This window comes from Erpetoichthys calabaricus, chromosome 5, assembly GCF_900747795.2.
Source record: "Erpetoichthys calabaricus chromosome 5, fErpCal1.3, whole genome shotgun sequence".
NCBI lineage: Eukaryota > Metazoa > Chordata > Cladistia > Polypteriformes > Polypteridae > Erpetoichthys > Erpetoichthys calabaricus.
Genome location: NC_041398.2, coordinates 9,027,464 through 9,054,160, shown reverse-complemented (window position 1 = coordinate 9,054,160; position 26,697 = coordinate 9,027,464). Strand labels below are relative to the sequence as shown.

General features: G+C 40.5%; 2 protein-coding genes across 2 annotated transcripts in view; one reads left to right on the top strand and one right to left on the bottom strand.

Annotated features, from left to right (window-relative positions):
- The window catches only part of LOC127527835 (tripartite motif-containing protein 16-like), a 157,406-nt gene extending 141,525 nt beyond the window's left edge, over nucleotides 1–15,881 (bottom strand). The window contains exon 1 of the mRNA XM_051927832.1: nucleotides 15,789–15,881. The gene's annotated coding sequence lies outside the window, so the exon portion shown is untranslated. The remainder of the gene's footprint in view (nucleotides 1–15,788) is intronic.
- Nucleotides 1–26,697, top strand: part of LOC127527811 (zinc finger protein 91-like) — a 136,787-nt gene that overhangs the window by 37,113 nt on the left and 72,977 nt on the right. The gene's annotated exons all lie outside the window — the stretch shown is intronic.

The following is a 26,697-nucleotide window of genomic DNA, read 5'->3' as shown; positions in this document are numbered from 1 at the left end:
ATGGATCAGGTCTTAACTACTTATCAAGTTTCTAGAGTCTGCACTGTCATGGTGCTGTGGATTTGTTCACAGATTGTTTGAGCTCTTTTACAGCTACTGTGTGTGTGTGTGTGTGTGTGTGTGTGTGTGTGTGTGTGTGTGTGTGTGTGTGTGTGAGTGAAGAACAAGAGCTTGAATGGTTTAATGTGGTGAGATGAATGTGGCTCCTCAAAGCGGAGGTGAATTCAATTCATCAGAGGTGCTTGTATTAGATATTAAAACACAGTCAGTTATACTTGTAGTAGTAATGTACAGGCCTCCTGAGCCAAAGTCATTACTGCTTTTTATCTGACTACACTACAGTATACATTATGGTTGACGGGTAGTAGTGGGTGGTTTTAATGCTGGCACAGATCCCAAGTGTCCAGCTCTGATCCCGGAGAGCTGCAATGGCTGTCGGTTTTCCTTCCTGCCACTTTCTTACTCTGTGACCAATTTCTGCTGCTCAATGACTTCCTTTCCCTTCATTTTAATTGCTGTCTTTTTAAGGCTTGTTCCTCCATATTGTTTAATATTTTTCTCCTTCAATGGCAAACAAAGAAAACTGAGATGTGAAGTGAGCCAACATCTAACTCAGAGCCTCAAACTTCAGCCAGTTTCTTATTGTTGTTAATTTAAACCGATTACTTAATTTAATAGCCTGTTGCTGCTCTCACTCTGCTACAGCAGACATTTTTAAAACTGTTGATTTTCTTTCTTCTAAAAGCTCAAACGCTGTGTGGACCTGAGCAGATCAGCATTACTGACACCTTCACCTTTCTTTGTTTTCAGATATTGTATGATGGACACAGGTTGCCAGTCATGTGTGGACTCATTTTGTATATGTCACTATGTTTGGCAGTTAATTTAGGTAAAAAGAAACAAAGGAGGAGTCCAAGTCTTATATAGCAAGTCAATTAAAATGAAGGCAGAAGAAGTTAATTAGTGGCAAAAGCTGATGACTGATTTAGAAAAACGTGAGAATGAAAACCTGTAGCCAGAGTAGCCCTCTAGGACTGGAGCTGGACATCCTCGACATAGATGATCAACCGGACACCATTATTTACACACCTGCTGCTGGGGTCTTATCAAATTGTTGAAGGTCAGAGTTCATCTCACTACCATAAATCAGCACATCTTTACAGTAATTCTATACTGAAATTCATTTATTGTAAGAATCTTAGATTTGGTTCTGGAGTGGGTATAGTTTTGTTGGGACTATGATGTATCACTTAAAAAGGCCTGAGATCAGTCAAGTGCAGACTAAAATTTAATAAAAACACACAAAGACAAACGCACAGCTAAACACACTTACCCTCCAGGTCACCACACTACAGACTGTCTCCATTCATGTGGTGAAAGCTCAGGGTACAAAACGATGCATTTGATAACACTGCATGGTGACTAATTACGCCTACAACAGCTGACTACTGCATTATCTTGTGAGGACTGGAATGTTAGATATTTTTACAAGTAGCCGATGTGCCGACCTGCCAGGGGCCGGTTCTGGTCTGCCGTGTGTAGTTTGCACACCACTGCACCAGATACTCAAAGGAAGACCTGATTAGAGCACAAAGAAACTCCGCTCAGCTTAATGAGCTCACACAACTGTCTATGGATAATACCCGGTATCTCATCCTGGACTGTTTCATGCCATGCACAAGTTTTCACCAGGATAGGCTTCAGCTCACTACTCTCTGTCCTTGAAAAATCAGCTTTAAAAGATGGACGAATAGATGCCTCTGTTACACTGCATTTACAAGGGGGGACCCAAAAATAACCGGAAATATTTTTAAAACGTGCTTAATTTAATTTTCTGTACAAACTACAATTAGTCTCCTTCAAAGTACTCTCCATTGGTGGAAATACACTTATCTAACCATTTGTTCCATTGATCGAAAAATTTTTTAAATTAGGGTTGATATCATTTTGCAGAAACTCTTCTCATTTTCAAATCTTGCGATAAAATTCGCTGAACCAAGCTCCACGACAACTGGGTAATCTTAACAAGTTCGTCAATGGTCCTACGTCGATTTTCATAAATTAATTCTCGGATTGTGGTGACATTTTCATCGGTTCGCGATGCTGAAGGACGCCCGGGGCGTTGGTGGTATTCAATCGACATTTCACCATTCTTAAAGCGGCCAAACCACTCGTAGACTTGGCTTTTACCCATAGCATCTTCTTTGTAAGCTTTTTTTAACATAACAATAGTTTCTGCAACACTTTTTTCAAGAAGAAAACAAAATGTCACTGCCGCGCGTTGCTCATGATAATCGGCCATCGTAAAAAAACGACGCTTGCACCACGTACTACAAGTACCAACCTAACAACAACAAAATTCCTGTTATTTTTGGGTCCCCCCTCATATAAATCTCTTAACCCCTCTTATTTAGCTCATTTCTGTTAAACACCAAACCCCACTCACCTGTTTATCTTCTATATCCGTCTCCAGTTCCATTATTTTAAGTTTTTCATGCGTGTTATGTTCATATAGTCCACATTCCACGCAGATGTACATCTGATCCTCTTTGCAAAAAACGTTCAGAATTCTTTTGTGATTCACACAGAGTTTATTCAATAAATCAGGATCTGGATCCGTCAGCCTGTGGTTCTTGAAGGCATCTATCGTAGAGTGAGTATCGAAGTGATCTTGACAGAGGGAAGCTGGACAGGTTTGACATGTCTTCACTGCTCTGTATTTATTCAAAGTGCAAAAGTCACACTCTACATCGCCATGGGCAGCATACGTCTGAGATGCAAAAATAATTATTTCTTTGTTCTTTATCTTCTCGATGTATTCTTTAATCAGAGTGTTTATGCGCAGTGCAGGCCTTGTGGGGAAGAATTGCTTGCAAAAAGGACACATCTTGTCAGATCCCCGATTCCAACTTGTGACAATGCAAGCCTGGCAAAAATTGTGTCCACATGGGAGGGTGACAGGGTCAGTCATGGTATACAAACACACTGAGCAGTTCCACTGCTGTAACGCAAACAGCTCGAGGTTGGACATTTTTCGTCTGAGGAGAGGCAAGAAGAGAGAATCAGTCGACAAAAAATGAAGTGACTTGTAAGAAAGTGAAGATCAAAGTTTGTCTTTGCTCAGTGAGAAGGAGGAGGAGGAGGAGGAGATTTAAGTTTCTTCCTAACCTGACTAGTGAAACTAAGTCAATGACACGGCTTTTACAGAAAGCCCTTCAGAACAACACAAATTGCTGGTTTCTGCACCCAAATTACGTCGTCATGACCCAAAGGTACCCCTCACAGTAGCATGTGATGGTTCCCCTTTTCAGAGTGGGAGCAGTCAGTCCTCTCACATCGTATTCCAGATGGTCAGGAAAGACCGTTTGCTTATGCGTCATGTGCTTCATCCAAAGCAAAATGTAACTATTCTCAAATTAGAAATGAGGCTTTGAGTATTATTTTTGGGGTAACAAAATTTAATGAATACCTGTACGGGCAAAAAGTGATTTTGTGTACTGATCTAGAGCCATTATAGTCAAGATATGCAGAGATGGGTGCATGTTCTAGAGGCGTATCAGTATGAAATCAGCTAAAGCGTAGACATCCGGCGCCGCCGAGAGTGGCAGCCTTTTCAGCAGCTCCGTGTAGGACTATATGTGTATGTGTATTTTTCTACTTTTATTTTTCTATTCTTATTTATTGATCACTCCTACCACTTTATTTTATGTGGATTTGTTCCCTGGACACACTTACTTTTACAACGTGAGCATGGATTTTTACACGCCGAGATTCGCCTATTCAAGTACTCAACTTCAAGCGCTGAGAACAAATGCCAGTGCCGGTGAGGTTCCCTATTTACCTGACGAGGTAAGAAGGCGGTATCGTGGCAGCAGAGCCGGCACTAAGCTAAAAATGAAGTGGCTTGCGAGAAAGTGGCGTTTTAAGCCTTCGGTGCCTTCTGTTATTCTGGGGAATGTGAACTCAATCTCAAATAAGATCGACGAACTGGCTGCGCTGGTGAAAAATGTCAGGACCTACAGAGAATGCAGTTTGTTGTGTTTCTGCGAAACGTGGCTAACTAACACCATCCCAGATGCTAATGTGGAGCTACCCAGGTTTAGCACAGTTAGAGCGGACAGAGATGCAAGTACCTGTGGGAAGCACAAAGGAGGAGGACTCGCTCTCTATGTTAATACACGGTGGTGTAACTCTGGACATGTTAAAGTCAAAATCTCCACTTGCTGCAGGGACATCGAACTGTTGGCCATAAGTCTGCGTCCCTATTACTTGCCCAGAGAGTTTGGACACGTCATTGTTGTCATTGTGTATATTCCTCCTCAGGCGGACGTGGAGATAGCGAGTGACATCATCCATTCTGCTGTTGCTAAGTTACAAACGCAGCACCCCGAGGCACTTGTGCTAATCGCTGGAGACTTTAACCATGTGATGCTGGACAAAACATTACCTGCTTTCTCCCAGTATGTGGACTACAACACCCGGGGAAATAAGACTATTGATTTACTGTATGCAAACGTTAAAGACGCATACAGTGCCACCCCGCTGCCTGCGCTTGGGAAAGGAGATCATAACCTGGTTCTGCTTCAGCCTCACTACAAACCAAAAGTGAGAGTCCTACCTGTAACCACACGATCATTCAGGAAGTGGACCCCGGAGGCTGAGAATGCTCTGAGACAGTGTTTTGGAACTACAGACTGGGATATCCTGCAGGGATCACATAGTGAGAACATTGAGGAGGTTGTTGACTGCACTACTGACTACATCAACTTCTGTATGGACATTGTAGTTCCAGTAAGAACAGTACGCTGCTATGCTAACAACAAGCCATGGATTACAAGTGACATCAAGGGCCTTTTGAACCAGAAGAAAAGGGCCTTTAAAGACGGTGATCAGCATGAGCTCAAGCGCGTGCAGAAGGAACTCCGAGTCCAGCTCAGGGCGGCAAAAGAGCAGTACAGGAGAAAGCTGGAGCAGAAGTTGCAGAACAACAGCATGAAGGAAGTGTGGGATGGGATGAAGATCATCACTGGCTGCAGCTCAAAGCGGGGTACCACCATCGAGAGAGACGTGAAGAGAGCAAACCAAATGAACATCTTCTTTAACAGGTTTGACCACCCTAACCCACTCTCAGCTCGGAGTACTGCACTCTCTACACATCCTTCTGCTGATACCAACATAGGAGAGACATCCCCACCCACAATTACAGCAGCGCAAGTGAGCAGAGAGCTGAGGAAACTTCGTGCCAGCAAAGCAGCAGGTCCAGATGGAGTATCGCCACGACTGCTGAAGGTCTGTGCATCAGAGCTGGGGGGTCCTCTACAGCGCATCTTCAACCTGAGCCTGGAACAGGGGAAAGTCTCGAGGCTTTGGAAAACATCTTGCATCACCCCAGTCCCAAAGGTATCACGTCCTGGTGAGCTGAATGACTTCCGGCCTATCGCTCTAACATCACATGTGATGAAGACCATGGAGTGGCTGCTGCTTCACCACCTGAGGCCACAGGTCCAACACGCCCTCGACCCTCTGCAGTTCGCATACCAGGAGAAGGTGGGAGCGGAAGATGCCATCATCTATATGCTACACCGATCCCTCTCCCACTTGGACAGAGGCAGTGGCGCTGTAAGAATTATGTTTCTAGACTTCTCTAGCGCCTTCAACACCATCCAACCTCTGATCCTTAGGGACAAGCTGACAGAGATGGGAGTAGATTCATACCTGGTGGCATGGATCGTGGACTATCTTACAAACAGACCTCAGTATGTGCGTCTCGGGAATTGCAGATCTGACATTGTGGTCAGCAACACAGGAGCGCCGCAGGGGACTGTACTTTCTCCGGTCCTGTTCAGCCTATATACATCGGACTTCCAATATAACTTGGAGTCCTGCCACGTGCAAAAGTTTGCTGATGACACTGCTATCGTGGGCTGCATCAGGAGTGGGCAGGAGGAGGAGTATAGAAACCTCATCAAGGATTTTGTTAAATGGTGTGACTTAAACCACCTACAACTGAACACCAGCAAAACCAAGGAACTGGTGGTGGATTTTAGGAGACCCAGGCCCCTCATGGACCCCGTGATCATCAGAGGTGACTGTGTGCAGAGGGTGCAGACCTATAAATACCTGGGAGTGCAGCTGGACGATAAATTGGACTGGACTGCCAATACTGATTCTCTGTGCAAGAAAGGACAGAGCCGCCTGTACTTCCTTAGAAGACTGGCATCCTTCAACATCTGCAGTAAGATGCTGCAGATGTTCTATCAGATGGTTGTGGCGAGTACCCTCTTCTACGCAGTGGTGTGCTGGGGAGGCAGCATTAAGAAGAAGGATGCCTCACGCCTGGACAAACTGGTGAGGAAGGCAGGCTCTATTGTTGGCATAGAGCTGGACGGTTTTGACATCCGTAGCAGAGCAACGGGCACTCAGCAGGCTCCTATCAATTATGGAGAATCCACTACATCCATTAAACAGTGTCATCTCCAGACAGAGGAGCAGTTTCAGCGACAGACTGCTGTCACCATCCTGCTCCACTGACAGACTGAGAAGATCATTCCTCCCCCAAACTATGCGACTCTTCAATTTCACCAGAGGGGGTAAACGTTAACATTATTAAAGTTATTGTCTGTTTTTCACCTGCATTTTTTATTACTCTTTAATTTTTTTTGCTGCTGGAGTATGTGAATTTCCCCCTGGGATTAATAAAGTATCTATCTATCTATCTATCTATCTATCTATCTATCTATCTATCTATCTATCTATCTATCTATCTATCTATCTATCTATCTATCTATCTATCTATCTATCTATCTATCTATCTAAAAACCTTCAAGGCAGTATGGGAATGCTGATGAATTGTCCAGATTGTTAGTCCAGGTATAAGCCCAGGAATGTAAGAGTAATTTCAGAGTGTCGTTCCTGAATGCTGTGCCTATTTCAGCCATAGATACTGCTGCTCAGACAAAAATAGACCCGGTATTGAAAAAATTCAAATATTACACGCTTTATACGTGGCCTAAGATGGGTAACTGAAGAGGATTTAAAACCATACTGGGTAAGATGCTCTGAATTGTCAGTCGAATGTGACTGTGTAATGTGGGGATATACAGCATCCCTCAGAAAGCCAATACTAAAGGGGCTGCATAAATACCACTTAGGACGGGTGACAATAAAAGCCAAAGCATGCAGTTCTTTCTGGTGGTCAGGCCTAGACAGAGACATTGAAGCTGCAGTTTCAGAGTGTCACACGTGTCAAGTAGGACCTACCAGCAACTACGCCAGTTCACCCTTGGAACTATGCAGGTAGGTCATGGGAACATATTCATGTAGATTTTGTGGAAAGTACAAATGCCTTGTCTTGATTGACAGCTTTTCTAAGTGGCTGGTGATTGAGTGTGTGACGAGTACCACCGCAGAGAACACAGTGGAGGTCATCAAGAGAATTTTTTGTGGCATACGGGTTGCCAAAGGCATTTTCAGTCAAACTTTTTCCAGGTTTTTCTATGAAATAATGGCGTAAAACATATTTGCTCATCTCCTTAGCATCCATCTTCAAATGGAGCTGCAGAGCATTTAGTACAAAGCCTAAAGAAGGCACTAGAAAGGTGAAACAGCAGCACTTGACTGTAAAACACCGCTTATGTACCTTCCTGTTTTCTTACAGAACGTCTCCCCACGGTATCACTGGCAAAACACCTGCAGAGCTATTCCTGAAAAGAGAACCAGGTGATCATTAATTCAACTTCATTTATCAGATGCTATGCAAATACATTTAGTTCTGAATGTAAAAAAGGTAACAGTGGGGCACAGACATCTCGGAGGGTTTTTGAACCACAATAAGCAGTACTGGTAAAGAACTACAGGGGAGGGGAGAGTGAAAAGTGGGGGCCAGGAATGACTGTGAAGGCACTTGGTCCAGTCACATATTTGGTGGAAATGCAGGATGTAATTTGTAAGAGGCATGTGGACCAACTGATCAGCACACACCTGGAGAAGGAATAGGATCCTCAATTCAATTTCTGAGATGATTCACCCACAGAGAAAAGTTCAGATGGACCAAGTGGTCAAGGTGCTTATCTGTACTTGTATACACCATATAAGGAAAACATCAGTTTGGTTAAAAGGTCAAAGGATGGCATATAAAGAGGAAAGAAAGAAGTTTGAGATCAGATCAGTTCAATTCAGACTACAGAAGGGCTGATCCACAGAAGGATCGAGACCAAAAGCTAGGAGCTGCGCGGTTCCTTTTTCTTTTTGTTTTGAGGAATGTTCAATTATTGTTCATTTTATATTGAATAAATTAAGACATCACCAGTTATTAATCTGCGTCCCATCTTAATTCAAGCAAAAGACACAACAGACCTACAAGAAAAGACACAAAATATTTTAGCAGCAGGGATGTGCACAAAAATGTAAAGGTCATTGTGAAGACAAACAGGAAAAACCAACAAAGTTATAGAAATGATTACATTCTTCTGTAAAATGTTTACTTCTTAATGTGAGGTGTATTAGAAATAAAATTGGCTTGGGACTGCGATATTGTGGGAATTATGGAGTCCTGGCTAAACAAGAGCAAAGCAGAGCATCATCATCATCATTGTGAATTTCCCCTTGGGATCAATAAAGTATCTATCTATCTATCTATCTATCTATCTATCTATCTATCTATCTATCTATCTATCTATCTATCTATCTATCTATCTATCTATCTATCTATCTATCTATCTATCTATCAGTGGTCACATACCCTTCAGGAAAGACAGACAAGGAAGGACAGGAGGAGGTGACATACATAAAAGGTGGTCCGTCACCTCTTCATTCCAAATCTAAAGAGTTGGGTGTTGGGCTGAGGAGCAGAACTGACAAGGTGGTCTTCTCCCAAGTTCTGCCTGTGCCACACGCCAGTGCAGGTAAGACTGAGGAGATTAGTTAACGCAGGGCTTAAATCTTGGTGTAGAGTAGAAGTGTACTTGGGGGGGGGGGGGGGGTACATCTGAAGTGGGGGGGCACCAATGTGTTGGGAGGCGTATAAGTAGGTTAGTTGAGAATTGGGCAGGGAGTTCAAGACAGGCCAGGTTTAGAACTGCACATGCAGGAACAAACAAAAGTGTATAAATAAAAATACATAGTAATGTAAATTCTAACCCAACATTTAAACGCAAAGTAAAATGCGTAACACATTAAGATCACTTGCTTTCATGCTAGAAGTACTAAAAATAAAACAAGTGAGTTGCAGTTGTGTGTAGCGGAGCATCAAGAGACAAATCATTAAGATAAATGTAAGTAATCCACTTTCTTCCTATAAGTGATCCCTTGCTCTTACGCAGGTGGTTGTTCCTGGGATAAGAAGAGGAAGAAAAGAAAATGACCTGACAAAGGCAGATTTCATTTCATCTCTGCCATCCATATGAGTGATTAAAACTGTTTAAATTACATACTTTACGTTCAATAAAAAAAAAAAAAAAAAAAAAAAGAAACTTCTCTGTCATCGCCACCCTTTCACCCCTTTAAATTGGGAAGGGTCTGATTTTCACAGCAGGTTGTCATTATCCTATAAAACTCTGTTTTCCTGTATATTACGGGCACAGTTGTTCATGGGAGATTAAATCTGATCAAATATATTTTCAAACCTTGTAGGGAGCCGTCTATGGCGTTTGTTATCTACTGTGCTCCCTTGCAAAATGAACACCAGGTAGTTCAGATTGTGCAGTTTCTTCGTAAGCCTATTTGGCTAATTGGCCTTTGCTGCAGAAATGCGTGCCCCACATATTAAACATGAAAGTGACACAGAAGGCTTTCTGCTGTCTCATAAAATAAGTTTTGAACAATTCGCCAGTGTTCATCTTACAAGCAGAAGACAGGGGGCCCACATTTCTACAGCAAAGGCTCATTAGCCAAATAGGCTTATTAAACAAACGGTGCACAACACTGATATTTTACTAAGTCTTATTTTCTGTTTTTCTTGGAATTTACTGGTAACAACATATGCTAAGCACGCCAAAACAACAGAAAATACGACTAAGAAGTGGCAGTTTATTGTCCGCCGTCAATCACAGAGCACCCCAGGAAAACGACAATAACGTGTAATACGCCTGCTGCGACCTTAGAGCGCAGACTTGTTGACATCGCTGTGTGTGACGAAACAGCAAGCAGGCGGCTGCGCATGCACGTTACTGACAGACAGGCCGGCACTTTACATGGAGCATGCGCTAAATCAAACAAGAGACGACGCACAAACACAGCGACAACCGGGACGATCACACCTTAGAGCACCTGCGCCAAATCAGAAGACATGCTGAATTCCATGGGCCACAGGTACAGTGGGTACGGAAAGTATTCAGACCCCCTTCAATTTTTCACTCTTTGTTATATTGCAGCCATTTGCTAAAATCATTTAATTTTTTTCCTCATTAATGTACACACAGCACCCCCATATTGACAGACAAAAAAAAGAATTTTTGAAATTGTTGCAGATTTATTAAAAAAGAAAAACTGAAATATCACATGGTCCTAAGTATTCAGACCCTTTGCTCAGTATTTAGTAGAAGCACCCTTTTGAGCTAATACAGCCATGAGTCTTCTTGGGAAAGATGCAACAAGTTTTTCACACCTGGATTTGGGGATCCTCTGCCATTCCTCCTTGCAGATCCTCTCCAGTTCTGTCAGGTTGGATGGTAAACGTTGGTGGACAGCAAATGAGAATCATGAGGTCAAAGGAACTGCCTGAAGAGCTCAGAGACAGAATTGTGGCAAGGCACAGATCTGGCCAAGGTTACAAAAAAATTTCTGCTGCACTTAAGGTTCCCAAGAGCACAGTGGCCTCCATAATCCTTAAATGGAAGACGTTTGGGACGACCAGAACCCTTCCTAGAGCTGGCCGTCCGGCCAAGATGAGCTACCGGGGGAGAAGAGCCTTGGTGAGAGAGGTAAAGAAGAACCCAAAGATCACTTTGGCTGAGCTCCAGAGATGCAGTCAGGAGATGGGAGAAAGTTGTAGAAAGTCAACCATCACTGCAGCCCTCCACCAGTCAGGGCTTTATGGCAGAGTGGCCTGTCGGAAGCCTCTCCTCAGTGCAAGACACATGACAGCCCGCATGGAGTTTGCTGAGATGGTGAGAAATAAGATTCTCTGGTCTGATGAGACCAAGATAGAACTTTTTTGGCCTTAATTCTAAGTGGTATGTGTGGAGACAACCAGGCACTGCTCATCACTTGTCCAATACAGTCCCCCACAGTGAAGCATGGCGGTGGCAGCATCATGCTGTGGGGGGTGTTTTTCAGGTGCAGGGACAGGACGACTGGTTGCAATCGAGGGAAAGATGAATGCGGCCAAGTACAGGGATATCCTGGACAAAAACCTTCTCCAGAGTGCTAAGGACCTCAGACTGGGCCGAAGGTTTACCTTCCAGCAAGACAATGACCCTAAGCACGCAGCTAAAATAATGAAGGAGTGGCTTCACAACAACTCTGTGACTGTTCTTGAATGGCCCAGCCAGAGCCCTGACTTAAACCTAATTGAGCATCTCTGGAGAGACCTAAAAATGGCTGCCAACCAACGTTTACCATCCAACCTGACAGAACTGGAGAGGATCTGCAAGGAGGAATGGCAGAGGATCCCCAAATCCAGGTGTGAAAAACTTGTTGCATCTTTCCCAAGAAGACTCCTGGCTGTATTAGCTCAAAAGGGTGCTTCTACTAAATACTGAGCAAAGGGTCTGAATACTTAGGACCATGTGATATTTCAGTTTTTCTTTTTTAATAAATCTGCAACAATTTCAAAAATTCTTTTTTTGTCTGTCAATATGAGGTGCTGTGTGTACATTAATGAGGGAAAAAATTAATTTAAATGATTTTAGCAAATGGCTGCAATATGACAAAGAGTGAAAAATTGAAGGGGGTCTGAATACTTTCCGTACCCACTGTATATTTCTAACATTGGCACCACAGACATTTTTCATTGCTGGATTTACCACGGACCATATGGAGTAGAAAGGGGCTCCAACATTAAATGAAAAATGTACAAACATATATATAAAATAAGAATATAATAGTAATAATAGAGGTTAATGATATTAATCTTGGGAATACAAGAAAATTAGAATCTGACAACTGCCAGACAGTCCGCCAAGGCTCATGTCATCGTCTCTGACCTTTTTGGTGTCCAAGGCAAGAAATCCCCCCCCCCCCCCCCCCCCCTTCAACTTCACACCACCACAGATAGACACACAGACAGACACACACACATACAATATTCTACTGTCACAGGTTAATCACTTATTTAACAATAAGGAAATAAATGCACATAGAATAATAAAATATTATAATGTAACCATAGAACACGTAAAATGTGAATGTACCAAAACATACAAAACTTGCATAGAACAATAAAATGACAAAACTGAACGAATTTGTACGTAAGTAACTTATTTAACAGACTCTACCAACTTTATATAGAAAAGGGAAAGCCAACAAATAAATAACATTAGAAACACGTCGCTAGTTAACGGAGGGACTTAACATTGTAAATAAAAATCATTTTAATATCGGACACGCCTTGACTTTCTTGCAGCAAATTCATTTGTAACGTCATCATCTGATATATTCCTAGATACGTCTCTGTTAATGCTCATCACTGTAAGGCCACTGAGACGGTCTCGAGTCTCCCTGCGCATTGTCTGTCCCCCTGGAGTGTATGATTTGTTTTAAAAAACCCTGGCGGTGTGGTGGTCACAGTCTGTGCCCACGCTTCGAAAACCTAGCCTGTCCTCGGGCTAACTCTCTCACCAGAGAAGCAAGCCAAGCAGGCGGCGGCGGAGCTGACAAGAACAAGCTAACTGGACTTAGTCGCTCACTGTACCCGAGTCGGCTGTCACTCACACTGTGAAAAGGAGGAGGAGAAGAAGGGACTGAAATACAACGAGGAGGAAGGCCGGCCGCACGTCACACGACATGCCCGCCATGCTACCTGAACTAGTACATGCAACAGCACAACGTTAACATTTCTTTGTGCACCGCAGAGAAAAGCCAAGCAAAATGACACCTTTTATTGGCTAACTAAAAAGATTACAATATGCAAGCTTTCGAGGCAACTCAGGCCCCTTATTCAGGCAACATGTAAACACCTTTGTGCTCCGTGCAATTTTTTTCTAAACAAAATAAAGATAGGAATCTCTACTGAGGGCTGCAGTAATGTGTCCTGACCACTAGGGGACAGCATATCCCCAGCAATGGCCCTGCTTCAGCAGTTTCCTTCATGTGGAGACGTCCAAGCCGCCCGCATCTAACTATGCAAACGCACATAACGTTACATGGGCGGGTCTGAAACTGTAACTCGGCCCGGACACGTGCACGCCCCTCTAAGCTCAAACACCCCCCCACTAACTGCACCCCACGAGTTCAGTTCATCCCTCCTCGCGGGCTACTTGAATATGTGCTTCAGTAAGTTCAGTGCAGCAAAAAAAATGTAAAAAGAAGATTCAGTAACTCTGAACTTTATAACATAGCTATTGAGGACATTACTGAGTGTGCCTTTCCACATGTACACATTTGCTTTCCCGTATGTTCAACATTAATGGTCACAAATTGCTCAGCTGACCGTTCCTTTTCTCCGTTGAACTGTATTAAACAACTACGCCACGTAGGACGGCTGGCTGGCTGCCTCATCTCTGCTAACTGTAGGAGCAGATGTGTTACGTCAGCTTACTTTCGAGGATCTGATCAATTACTTTGCAGTTAGAAAAAGTAAGAGAAAACTTTTCAAATACAAACAACGAGCAAGTATACAAAAAACAAACATTATTTTTCGTCTTAACGTACGTTTTTATTTTCGCTTATATTTTGAAATCGGATGTATATGGGGGCACCAGAATCTTTTAAGTGCTTAGCGCCTGTAAAGGATGTAAGATAAGTTATTGTTACCTTACAACGCCATTGTCTCATTTTCTCAGCACGGAGTGTTCCAGCAATATTCACTTCGATCAATAAAGCAACAGAGATACAGTATTCACATTTTTTACTTATTGTGGTAATTTAAAATACGAAAACTATGTAATAAATAGGAAACAATGAGCAAGACAACACAAGAATAAACAACATAGGAAGTGATCATTAACAGACATAATTGCCATGTTGTGTATCATGCACACTTTAAAGAGCGCCGTTTAGTGGTTTTCGATTTTTTACACCGTTAATGCAGCATTTCAAAAGATACCCTGAACATTTTAAAGTCTTTTCCAAAATATGTACAATATACTTCGAACATTTCTATGTCTGTTTAGTAACGATATTCACTTTAGGCCTACCTGTATAAAACGTCAGTAAAGGAAACTCAATCTCACGTCTGTCCTACTGAAGATCTTGACCAGGAATGACTCACCGTCTTGAAAAATAAACTCGATGTGACTTGAACAAAAAAAAAAAAAAAAAAAAAGGTTACCGGCGTGCCCAAGATCAACGTCAAAATAAAAGTTACCCAAAGCTTCTTTAACGGTCCCCCCTTTTCAATACGTTTAACCTTCATATAGCAGTTTTGGCACCATGTTTCCAACCGAAAGTTAAAAAGAAAATATCCTCAAATATGGTTACCTTTATCCTCTTTAATAAAACTGTGTGCGTCCAGTGTCCGTGTGTGTGTGTGTGAGTGCCTTCTGGTGAAGTGTGCATGCGCAGGGCACGGAGCGATGCTTCAAAACAGATGCTTCAAAGACCACCTGACGCGTCACATAAGACAGAGAGGGCGTGATCTATAAAATATCGCGCGGCAGATCCAATCGGATTTCGGTAAATGAGGTAAGACCTAAAACAGAAAACAAGAAAAATCCAATCGGGTACTGAAACGCGGAGACCAGCTTCCCCAAAGAGGTGGGATTAGTGTGTATTGTGCAAGTGTTCACTCTAACAATGTCAGATTTGCGATTAAGAAGCTTGGCCCAGTAAAGTGTAAAGTAAAAGTAGATTTATTTTCGCGCACATTACATCAGTTGCTGGGGAGAATCTGCTGATTGCCCACTGTTGTGTCAGAAAATTAAACGCATATTACGGACAGCAAAGCCAGTATTACTACCAGAGAAAATCACAGGCATTTTACGGAAAAAATTTAATGAGGTTAAAGGTCCCTTGCCATTTAATATAGACTGTTCCTACTAATGTTTATGGACTACTGTTCTAGCGCCCGTTATTATAACGGGCTTAATGTCTAGTTAACAATAATCTTGTTCTACAAAAAAATCAAAATGTACAAAAATAAAATGTCATTTATTTGTAAAAGTGTCATCCTCTTTTTTGAATTGCACATTGCAACAGAATATTTGTCACAACAAAAGTACTCTTCCCTTGTTTACTGTCGTAGTGATGGCTTTTTCCGTTGTTCTGAACCAACTGAGTTCAGTATTAGCTGAAGGAACAAAAAATGAGCCAGTATGAGAGGGTTTAAAAACACGAGTGTGATGCTGTCGGAAATGGTGATTTGTACAGTAGGCTAAACACAACAAGTAATTTGAATCGGTGTTTAATTGGGGCCCCCTTTTATTCTAGAATTTGAAAGGGACTCTTAATTTGCGGGCTCATAGCCCAGGTTCGTAACTGAAAGGTCGTGAATTTGTCGTGAAATTTTATTTGTCGAAATGAAGCCAGTAGCTCATTAACATTTATGACGTCATTTTACTCCGGTCTGCAGCAATATCTACTTGAACCATGAGGCCTCAGGCACCTCCTCAGACTTAAAGCCGCCCAGCGCGGTCTTCCTCACTGCTGTCATTCCCACTCGTACGCGATCGCCACGTTCGACTTTGTCTCACCTTCCGCACCTTTGCTTGATCTTCTGGCCGTGAAGAAGTCTGAGCACGAGGGTCTCATAAGAATAAACAGAGAGCAACTGCACCACGTGATAGATACAGTAGCTACTATGTCATTCACGGAACGCCCACAACACCACAGCACGCCCACAACGTCTTTCACAAGCCGCCCACAACACCACGACACGCCCACTGCAATGATGAACTGCCCGCTTATTTATGGCAGGCCGTTTGAACATTTAATCCGTTTTCCATGAAATCAACAGATATCGTTGGTTTTAAATTTGATATCGAGTTGTTAAATTTTGATATCACGCATTTGAAACTTAATTTAAAAAAGAGAGCTTAAATGCTTACGTATGGCAAGCCACTTTAACATTTAAATCAAGGAGGCTGTGAGTTTGCATGGACTGCGCTGTTTCTTTGTTTTCGTGACATCGCGTCAGTAGAGAGTGCGTGACGTTAACAATGCATTGTGTCCTAAATGACAGCGCACACGCTTTTTGATATTTCCTAAAGGCCAATGTGTCTCAGTTTGTTCATTAATATATTTTGTCAGTGTATTTTTATCAGAATTATTGCAAACATATTACCCATATCCATTTCCCAGTAACGTTTGGTGAGAATAAATAAAAAGTAACCACACATATAAGAGTTATGTTGCATTGTTTATAATTAACAAAACTCATCATTTATCTGAAATGTTTTCCTTTGTATTTTACGTTGGCAACGGAATGCTTCAGTGTACAGTCGATTTATTCCACTTCTGAAGGTGTACATTGTCGTTATTCTCCATTGCATTTGCCCCCCAGTGTAACGCGTGCCAATGTAAGTGAGGGGCGGCAGACGAGCTCACGTATGGGAGACAAGGCACCTCCTCACCCTGATGCCATGAGGGCTCTTCTCATTAATATTACCATTTTGAGCTTTTTCTCATTATTGCCATATTATTATTATTATTATTATTATTATTATTATTATTATTGTAAAAGTTTGCCAAATATGTGGACAACTGCGGTAGGCTGGCGCCCTACCTGGGGTTTGTTTCCTGCCTTGTGCCCTTTGTTGGTTGGGATTGGCTCCAGCAGACCCCCGTGACCCTGTAGTTAGGATAAAGCGGGTTGGATAATGGATGGATGGATGAATATGCGGACAACAATTTTTTAGATGATCCTCTGTGGTAACCTCTAACGGGAGCAGCCGAAAGAAGAAGAAGAAAAAGATTATTGGACATGTATGTAGAGGAAATGTGTGTCTTATTTTATGTGTGTGACAGGACGGACGTTAAAGCCTTGAATGAAACTCCGTGTTGATGCTTTGGGTAACACGACAGGTGAGGAGCAGAGAACGTTAAACGTGTCAGTGACTGCGGGGGATTGTGGGACTGAAGATGATTTAAGAAAACAGAAACAACAAAAACTTAGTCTGTCAAGAATTCTATTTCCATCAATGATTTACTTTGTTGTGCTGCACTTTGGAAGACTACTTATTTACACCTTTTGAAAAGATGCATTCACAAGGAAAGGATGTTGCTGACAAAGTCAGATGTTTTTAGAAAGTTTGGCTCCAGATGTGCTTATCCAGCTGCTCCTTCTTGTCAGTACATGAGTGATCTTTATGTCCACCTCTGGATGAATTCTCAAAATTTCTTTTCAACATTTTTTGTCCAATTAACGCAGAAATCCCGAGGCTTTCCCTAAACTGCAGAAGACGCTGTCGATTGCACTGATTCTGTTTTAAAGACAGTTGTGATTAGTTATGCAGAGCTCGCTTTTACTCACATTGCTTTTTGGAAATCAATAATACAAATCAGCTACAGATCTGCTCTGTAAAAAGCAGGGTACATAATTTGCTAAATAAAATTGAGTCAGCAATTTGCACTCATTTTTCTTGAGTAAATTTAACTCATTTTTTTGTAGTGAAGTTTACCTAAATGTAACAAATAATTTACATAAATTCAGTCAAGTGAAGTCTACCTAATATTTTTTAAGTATAATCTGTCTTCTTACTAAGTTCAAAATTACTTTTATAAATTAGGTAACCGACTAATAATTGTTAGTATTTTGTACCTAATTTTCTGTTTTCATGCTTTAAGATTAAAATCACTCAGACTAAAATGAATGATACACTTTTTTGTTTTTATTGAGATTCAAGTGTTCTGAACAAAAAATTTTCTTTTTTGAGATCTTCATTACATTTTAAAGTAAACAATTGTTTTTTTCATTGTTGACATTTTAGTATCAGCATCAGAATATTAATTTAACAGTTCTGTTACTGTACTTGTCATCCCTGACACTAGTTCAAAAATTCAAATAAAGCAGAATCTTAAAAACAAGTCCAATTCAAACCACAATGTACACTCCTGTCACTTTGGTATGAAGCCACTGACCACAAAACTGTAAATTTGTGGAGCTTTACCTGTGGCACATGAAAAATGATCAATATACACCAAAAAGCCAATTGTCATAATAACTACTACCCTTATCACACAACAGCAATACAACTTTGATTTTCAGAACAGACAAATGTTACCAAAAACAAAATACATATTTACAAATTAGAAGTGAGGTAGGCTGTTGTTTTAAAAACTAAAGTTCATATATAGTGTTTTAATATTTCAGGACACAATGACATTTTAACAAAGTGTAATAAGAGCCTATTATCTATTATTAACTTGAGTCATTACATTCAAGCCAGCAATTTGGTTTTTAGCGTCTGAACGTTTCTGAGCGGTTTATCCTATCAATCTCAAGGAACATCTTTTGTAAAAACTCAAACGTATACTTTAGCTTTTCTGGGTAGATTACATTTAAAGCAGAAATAAACCCCATTAATGGGATTTAAGCCTTGGCTCTCCTTCCACAGTTAGTCAGCACTTTACAGCCCTCAGTATTAATAATAAAGTCCACTGGTCCTCTGCAGTGGCTCTATGGACGACAAGGGTCTTCAAGTGATCTTCAGTGTTTCCATCTTGATTTTCCTCCTTGTTAAAAAAAAGTGACAGATTAATACAAATAGAATGATGTGTTGTTTGTTCTTTTGTCAAATTCTATATGCAGTACATAATTATACTCCTAAGCGTTTACTGTACAGTCGTGCAAATTCCTTCAGTAGACTAAATTAAAGGCCATACCTGGCAGTCTTGGTGAAGGTCCTCATGACTTTCTCCGAGGTCCTCCATTAAGCTCTGGATAACTCCGTCTCTTCTCCTTTCAATACTGAGGTTCTGACAAGAAATATATTTAGAGTGAATATGGCTGAATTGGTTTATAGTACAATTAAAGATGATTAATCTTACACTTCTTATACTAAACTCTGTTTCTGTTATAGTATTTTAAATTCAAAACATTAAAATGCAAAGTAATTTAAAGTGTCAATGTTTTGGTACAGAATATATTCTCATGAACAGAATTTTATAAATGTGCAAATATGCAATGCATTTTTTTATAAATATTGACTTGATGCCACCCTTTGTAGTAATAACAGCTTTACACCCTGTCTGGGAGCGGGCGGTTTTGACCAGTTGGTTAGTTTAAATCTGCCACTCACAGCTTTTAAAGATACTCAGACAGCGTATTCTTCAAAAAACCATTATAGACAGACAGGGACACCACAGCAACCAGTACCTTCTATGCTAGAACCAAATGCCCAGGGCCTTTTTCCAAAATTAAGCAAATGGCTTAACTTTTCCACCACCGTTTTTTTAGTGTATGCCATGTTAACTCATAGCAGATATAAATTTTGTTAAATCTACAAATATTTGTTGTAGTTCTTGTTATTCAGCAAAATGATGGAATTGGCTGCAGGTCTGAATACTACTACACATCTTGTTACACCAAGTGAAGGACACACCAAATGAATTACATGAATATATACCTCAGGACTGGTCTTATTTTAGTTCCAGCCACTCCTCCCTGGGCTCTCATGAGTTCAAGAAGACGTGGTGTATATGCGTGTATCGAGTCTGCTCATAAACATCTGCTCCAGACCAACAGCTGTAATTCTTCTGAATTCCTCCTTGACCTATTGAGTAAGTAATGGAATTTCATAAGAACAGGAGAACATTCAGAATGGTACAGTCACAAATTCGAAAAAGGTCATAAAGAACTAGAGAGCACTAAGAAGAAACTATAGAGACCCACCAAGAGCCCTGAATATTCTATCCATTCTTCACTTTGAGATAAAGTGCAGAGAATTCAGATGTGAATATGTGTATGGGGGTTCAGATGCATATTTGATCTCAGTATTCATAGTACATGTGTGTGTGTTACAAAGAATATACAGTAGGTCTGCCAGTGTGTCATCATATCCAGGACAGATTCAGATAAACGTTAGATCAGATGATGTCTCGTCCATCTCTGTGGTCAGGGTGTGTGTTTCTACGCAGGTACAATATGTGGTCAATCCATACTCATGCCTGGACCCTAATATGCATTTGACAAATGTGAAGCAGTTTGTGTAATCAGTCCAGTGAAGGAGGTCCACATTGGAGGTGAAGGTTTAACAAAGCCTTTTGCTTCTCTCCTGTACTCCTGTCTTCTGAGACTCTTAGAATCTCACGTTTACAATGCTCATCGTTTTTATTTCTTTATCTGAGATGTTCACACAGTAATGAGCAGAGCTGGTTAATTCAAGAGTCACTGGCTGATAAAACATCACTGCTTTGTCATTTTCATTATCTAAAAGTGTCCCTGCCCTTTTCATAAAAATCAGTGCTGGACTTTTTAGTTTATATGTAACCTGTGCAAAGTCACAAAAAATAATTAATTGATTGATTAATTAATAGGAAATTAAAATGACTGGATTGACCATTTTTTACCTGAGCCTCAGTGAATAAAGCAGGCCATCTCTCCTTAAAATCATGGACAGCAGGGCTGGAACCCACCACTTCAACTCGACGACTTGAGAAGGTCTCGGCCATTTTTTCTGCAATGACCTTTTCATTGTTTTTCTTCTCAGCTTCACAAAGTAAGTCAAGTCTCTCCTTTTCTAGACTTTCTTGATGTTCTCCTGCTGGATGTGGAGGGAGATAGTTTAACTCACCTTTTTTGGTTTCTTGATATTCTTTGCAGGGGTCTGTTCACTTGGATGCTTCCTTTTTAAGGAGTTCACTTCAATCTCAGGGCAGGATACGTTTTGATTTTTTGCATCTTATATTTTAGGCTCTTCTGCCAGCCAGACATTCCTGAAATGGACCCAGGCTCCTACAAACATGGGAGTTTATTGATAAGAACTTCTACAACCTGCATTATTTGAAGACTTGTGGGATAGGCTGTGTAGCGGAATATTGCTTCTGCAAGAGCTTGTTTAATATCGGATTTAACACCTGCATTTTGGAACAGTGTACCATCAACTTGATAAGCTTTATGTGCTTCTTGAAGAATCATTTCCACATCTTGAGAAGCAGCAAATGTTGTGAAAACCAATACTTGTGTCTTTCTTAGAACTTCTGGTCACGGCTGTGAACAACGTACTGCTTTATAAAAAGTCACTTTTTATTTAGTCAACCCAAGCCTTACTAACACAGTTTGCAAACAGTCGCTTTAATATTACGTGATTCACCTTTTTCCATTTTGCCTTCCAGTATTGACTTGTTCCAAATCAATTGCCCTACTCATCAATAATCTGAGTAAATCAATATCATCTACCGTGATTTCATGAATGTGCTTAGCTACAAATCACTGTCACCCTTCCCTGGGACACATTAACACACAACTCCATATCGTCGATGTGTTTATATAAAAATGCCGCGTTTGCTTTTCTATGCAAGCAATGCGCTGAATTTTGCAAAATAATGTTACATAACTTTGTACATTTTGTGACACAGTGGTATTTTATATATCCACACACATCACCATTTCACACAATGCATGACTAGCGTACAAGTCAGGATTAGTATCTGTTTAAATGCCATAAATGCTTAAAGAAAATCCGGCGACATTTCCATTTTCACAAACATTTGACAATAAATATTTAACATTACAACAGCCCCCGTCACGCATTAATAATGTTGTGCTTATAAATACTTTGATTTGAGGACTCGGAGTTTGTTTATAATAAAGCCAAAGCTTCGAGTCCACACTTAAATCAACAAATACACTCCATGTTTTTAACTTTAACCAAAATGAACTCATAACGGCGGGAGAAACTGGCTTCTGATGAATACAGTCGACAATTACTCGGTTATACATTGGCAATTGTGAATGAACTGAAACCTATATTCTTTATGAAAGCAAATACATCTTACCTTTACTTCGAATTGCTGAATGCCACTTCGTTTAGAAAAATCCACTGTGTTCTAGAAGTTTCATAAATACGTCCTCCTGGATCCTCCAAGTTCTACCACAACTAAGGCGCATGCGCAAGCGAGCGTTACGTATTTGAGTAACTGTAACTAGGTTTTGAATTAAGTTTTTACTTCAATTATTCTACTACAGTTTATGAACTATTTTAAATAAAATTTAATATGATCTTATTAACTGCATTTTGTACTGTTAAAAAATGGGCAACAGTGTGAATTTTACCCCAAATTGCATATTTCACATTAAAAGTAAATTACACAAAGTAAGTTTTACTCATTTTATATATATTATATTTACCACCCCAAAAAATCATTTTTATCAGTGTGCGTGTGTTCAAGTCCCACATCCATTGAGTGTGAATTGTTACCCCAAAGAGTCTGTTTTTCTTTTTTTTTATTTTAAAGTAAATTCCACCGTGGACCGACAGTGAGCAAGGCGAGCTACAAAGTGGGGTCGGATCGCCATAAGCGGCCAAGGGGCACGCACCCCTAGTAAAGATATATATATATATATACTAGCAAAATACCCTCGCTTCGCAGCGGAGAAGTAGTGTGTTAAAGAGGTTATGTAAACATATATATACAACTAAAACAGCCAAATGGGGCTATGCATACGAACTTAAACGGTTTAAATAAAACAGAAATATATACTTTTATTTTTACTTCCTTAACTTGTGGAGGGTGTATCCTGTAGCAAAGCCCTAACTTTTTTCGTGAAAGCCCGTTTCAGGCAGTAACTTTTAAAAACAGGTGTAAAGATATTGACAATAAGCTACGCAAACCCAGCAAGACATGGAATCGTTTAAACCAAGGCGCGAGTCGAAAAACACCATCCCATACTATTAGTTAACGATTAACATATTTCTATATGTATTGTAAGCATACAATACAACTGATAATATGTTGCGCTTATTTATGTGGTGTACCGACATTTTTGCGTGTTTAATGGCTGAAATCTAACGTGGTTTGTGCCCTTCAGAATGAAAACTGTTAGCATTTACCTTTTTAATAAAAGGCGAGCTTTTAAGCCTGAGAAATCACCCCGTAAATGCACACGTTTAATTGCACATGTGTTAATATGTATGCTTACACAGTATTAAAAGACACTGAACAACGTCATTTACCTTTGTTCTCACATTTGATAAAAGGCGAGCTTTTAAGCCCAAGAAATCACCCCGTAAATGCATACGTTTAATTGCACATGTGTTAATATGTATGCTTACACAGTATTAAAAGACACTCAAAAATTAACGTCATATATATACAACTAAAACAGCCAAATGGGGCTATGCATACGAACTTAAAAGGTTTAAATAAAACAGAAATATATATTTTATTTTTACTTCCTTAACTTGTGGAGGGTGTATCCTGTAGCAAAGCCCTAACTTTTTCGTGAAAGCCCGTTTCAGTCAATAAGTCTTAAAAACAGGTGTAAAGATATTGACAATAAGCTACGCAAACCCACCAAGACATGGAATCGTTTAAATCAAGTATCATTACATCTTCCTTTTTTAAAGAGAAGTAAGGCAGTACTTATAAGCTTACATATCAGCACTCCGGTTGTAATATGACCAAGCCGTGCAAGCACACTGTTTAATGCAACGTATAGTTGTACAGGAGAAAAGCAATCTTGCTTGAAATCAATGGCAACCGACATTTTTGCTTGTTTAACGGCTGAAATCCAACGTGGTTTGTGCCCTTCAGAATGAAAACAGTTTGCATTTATCTTTTTAATAAAAGGCAGGCTTTTAAGCCTGAGAAATCACCCCGTAAATGCACACGTTTAATTGCACATGTGTTAATATGTATGCTTACACGAACTTAAAAGGTTTAAATAAAACAGAAATATATACCTTTTATTTTTACTTCCTTAACTTGTGGAGGGTGTATCCTGTAGCAAAGACCTAACTTTTTTCGTGAAAGCCCGTTTCAGTCAATAACATTTAAAAACAGGTGTAAAGATATTGACAATAAGCTACGCCAGCGAGTCGAAAAACACCATCCCATACTATTAGTTAACGATTAACACATTTCTATATGTATTGTAAGCATACAATACAACTGATAATATGTTGCGCTTATTTATCTGGTGTACCGACATTTTTGCGCGTTTAACGGCTGAAATCTAACATGGTTTGTGCCCTTCAGAATGAAAACAGTTTGCATTTACCTTTTTAATAAAAGGCGAGCTTTTAAGCCTGAGAAATCACCCCGTAAATGCACACGTTTTAATTGCACATGTGTTAATATGTATGCTTACACAGTATTAAAAGACACTCAAAAATTAACGTCATTTACCTTCGTTCCCGTGTTTGACTCGTGCTGTAAATCTCTTCCTTGTTTTTAGTTCACGTGATTATGTAGGAGGCGTGATGACGCGATACGTGACTCCGCCTCCTCCATTCCAGTATATGGACACAAAAGAGGTTCCAGTTATGACCATTACGCGTAGAATTTCGAAATGAAAACTGCCTAACTTTTGTAAGTAAGGTGTAAGGAATGAGCCTGCCAAATTTCAGCCTTCCACCTACACGGGAAGTTGGAGAATTAGTGATGAGTCAGTCAGTCAGTGAGTCAGTGAGGGCTTTGCCTTTCATTTTATATATATATATATATATATATATATATTATAAATATATATAAATATAACGTAAATGGGCATCCTGTTTCATGTTTATAACAAAACAAATCACTTGAGTGACGATATCAACTGTTTTTATACGTGATGATTGAGGGTTTGGTGATTCTAAATTGGCCCTAGTGTGTGCTTGGTGTGTGGGTGTGTTTGTGTGTGTCCTGCGGTGGGTTGGCACCCTGCCCGGGATTGGTTCCTGCCTTGTGCCCTGTGTTGGCTGGGATTGGCTCCAGCAGACCCCTGTGACCCTGTGTTCAGATTCAGCGGGTTGGAAAATGGATGGATGGATGGATGGATGGATGGATGGATGGATGGATGGATTGAGGGTTTATGGGTTTACATTTTTAAATTTCAAATTAATCAAGTGGAATGTGTTCTTACTTTGAGTGTTGGGGGCTACACAGTAAATGTGTTAGTGACTGGGATTACGCCTCTGTAACGAAGATTACTTAGGAATGACACAGACTGTAGCCAAGGACCACTGTGTCTGTAGTGTGTTCAGGACTTGTAGTGTTCATTCCGGAGTGTCGGTCAGGACACTCGTAAATGGTGCAGAGAATTCCACACAGCAGCTCAGAATGAAACTGATTTATTTATCTGAAGATATACACCTGTATTTGAATAGGTATAAATGTGTATGTGTGGTCCACAATAAAAATAATACATAAAACTCATTGGTAAATTACACAAAGTCCACTAGATGGCAGTATTACTCAAATTAGGCACTAGCTTATCGGCAGTATGAAATCCAAATCAATAAAGTATCAGTACATAGTATTAACAAACTTATAGTAAAGTACATTGTAACGCGGAGTGGTAGCTCTGAGGCTAGGGATCTGCACTGACAATCGGAAGGTTGCCGGTTTGAATCCTGTAAATGCCAAAGGAGACTCTGCTCTGTTGGGCCCTTCAGCAAGGCCCTTAACCTGCAATTGCTGAGCGCTTTGAGTAGTGAGAAAAGCGCTATATAAATGCAAAGAATTATTATTATTAATACCATAAACTATTATTAAATAACTAGCCAACCACGATCCGATCGCTGTAAACAGAAGTGAAAACAAAATCGAGGCCGGCGCATTCTTTAACTGCCTTGTAGTGCAATGGTACTGCTGCTGTTTTGCAGTAAGGAGACTGTGGAAGATTTTGGGTTCGCTTCCCGGTTTCTCCCTGTGTGGATAGCACTTTGAATACTGAAAACACTGCTATATCAATGTAATGAAGTATTATTATTCTTATGCATCCAGCGGTCTCTCTCTCGCGTGCCTGTATGCGTGTGTGTGTCGCTCTCTCTCTCTCGCTCGCTGCACGTGTTCCTGCAGGCATACCAGTAAGTGAATGAAAAGATGGAACTCTGGAGAGAGCAACATACAACTGTCCGTGACTGAAAACTGGTTTTGGCAGATACATGCACATCTTTTTGAAAGTTTGGCCCTGTGCCTTATCAATTGTCATCGCAAAGGCAAATCTAACAGGAAATTGTCTTCGTGTTAAAGTAAAAGGCAAATTATCCACGACAAACTGTTTTACACGCTGCATACCAACCCGCGGCGTTGTATACGCCGCATAATCACGCCGCTTTTTTAATGTTTTTTAAGCAGAGGGAAAAAATTAACATTTGCAAAATTCGTAACGCCGCTTTCAGTAAGTACAATGCACACGCATTTAATTTGTCAGCCACTTTTTGCCAGCCGTCTTTTCTGGTTTGGGCTGCTTTTGCAGTGTTACCGCTTGTGCATATTAAATCTTGAAATCCTTCGAGTAACTAATTAACTAACTAACACCCACCCACCCAGCTTGTGAGAAAAAAATGTGCCCGTTCTTTCATCATTTTGTTGCAGCCTATCAAAGACTTGCTGATCATGTTTTCTAGACTCAATATACAGTGGAACCTCGGTTCACAACCATAATTCGTTCCAAACCTCTGGTCGTAAACCGATTTGGTCGTGAACCGAAGCAATTTCCCCCATAGGATTGCA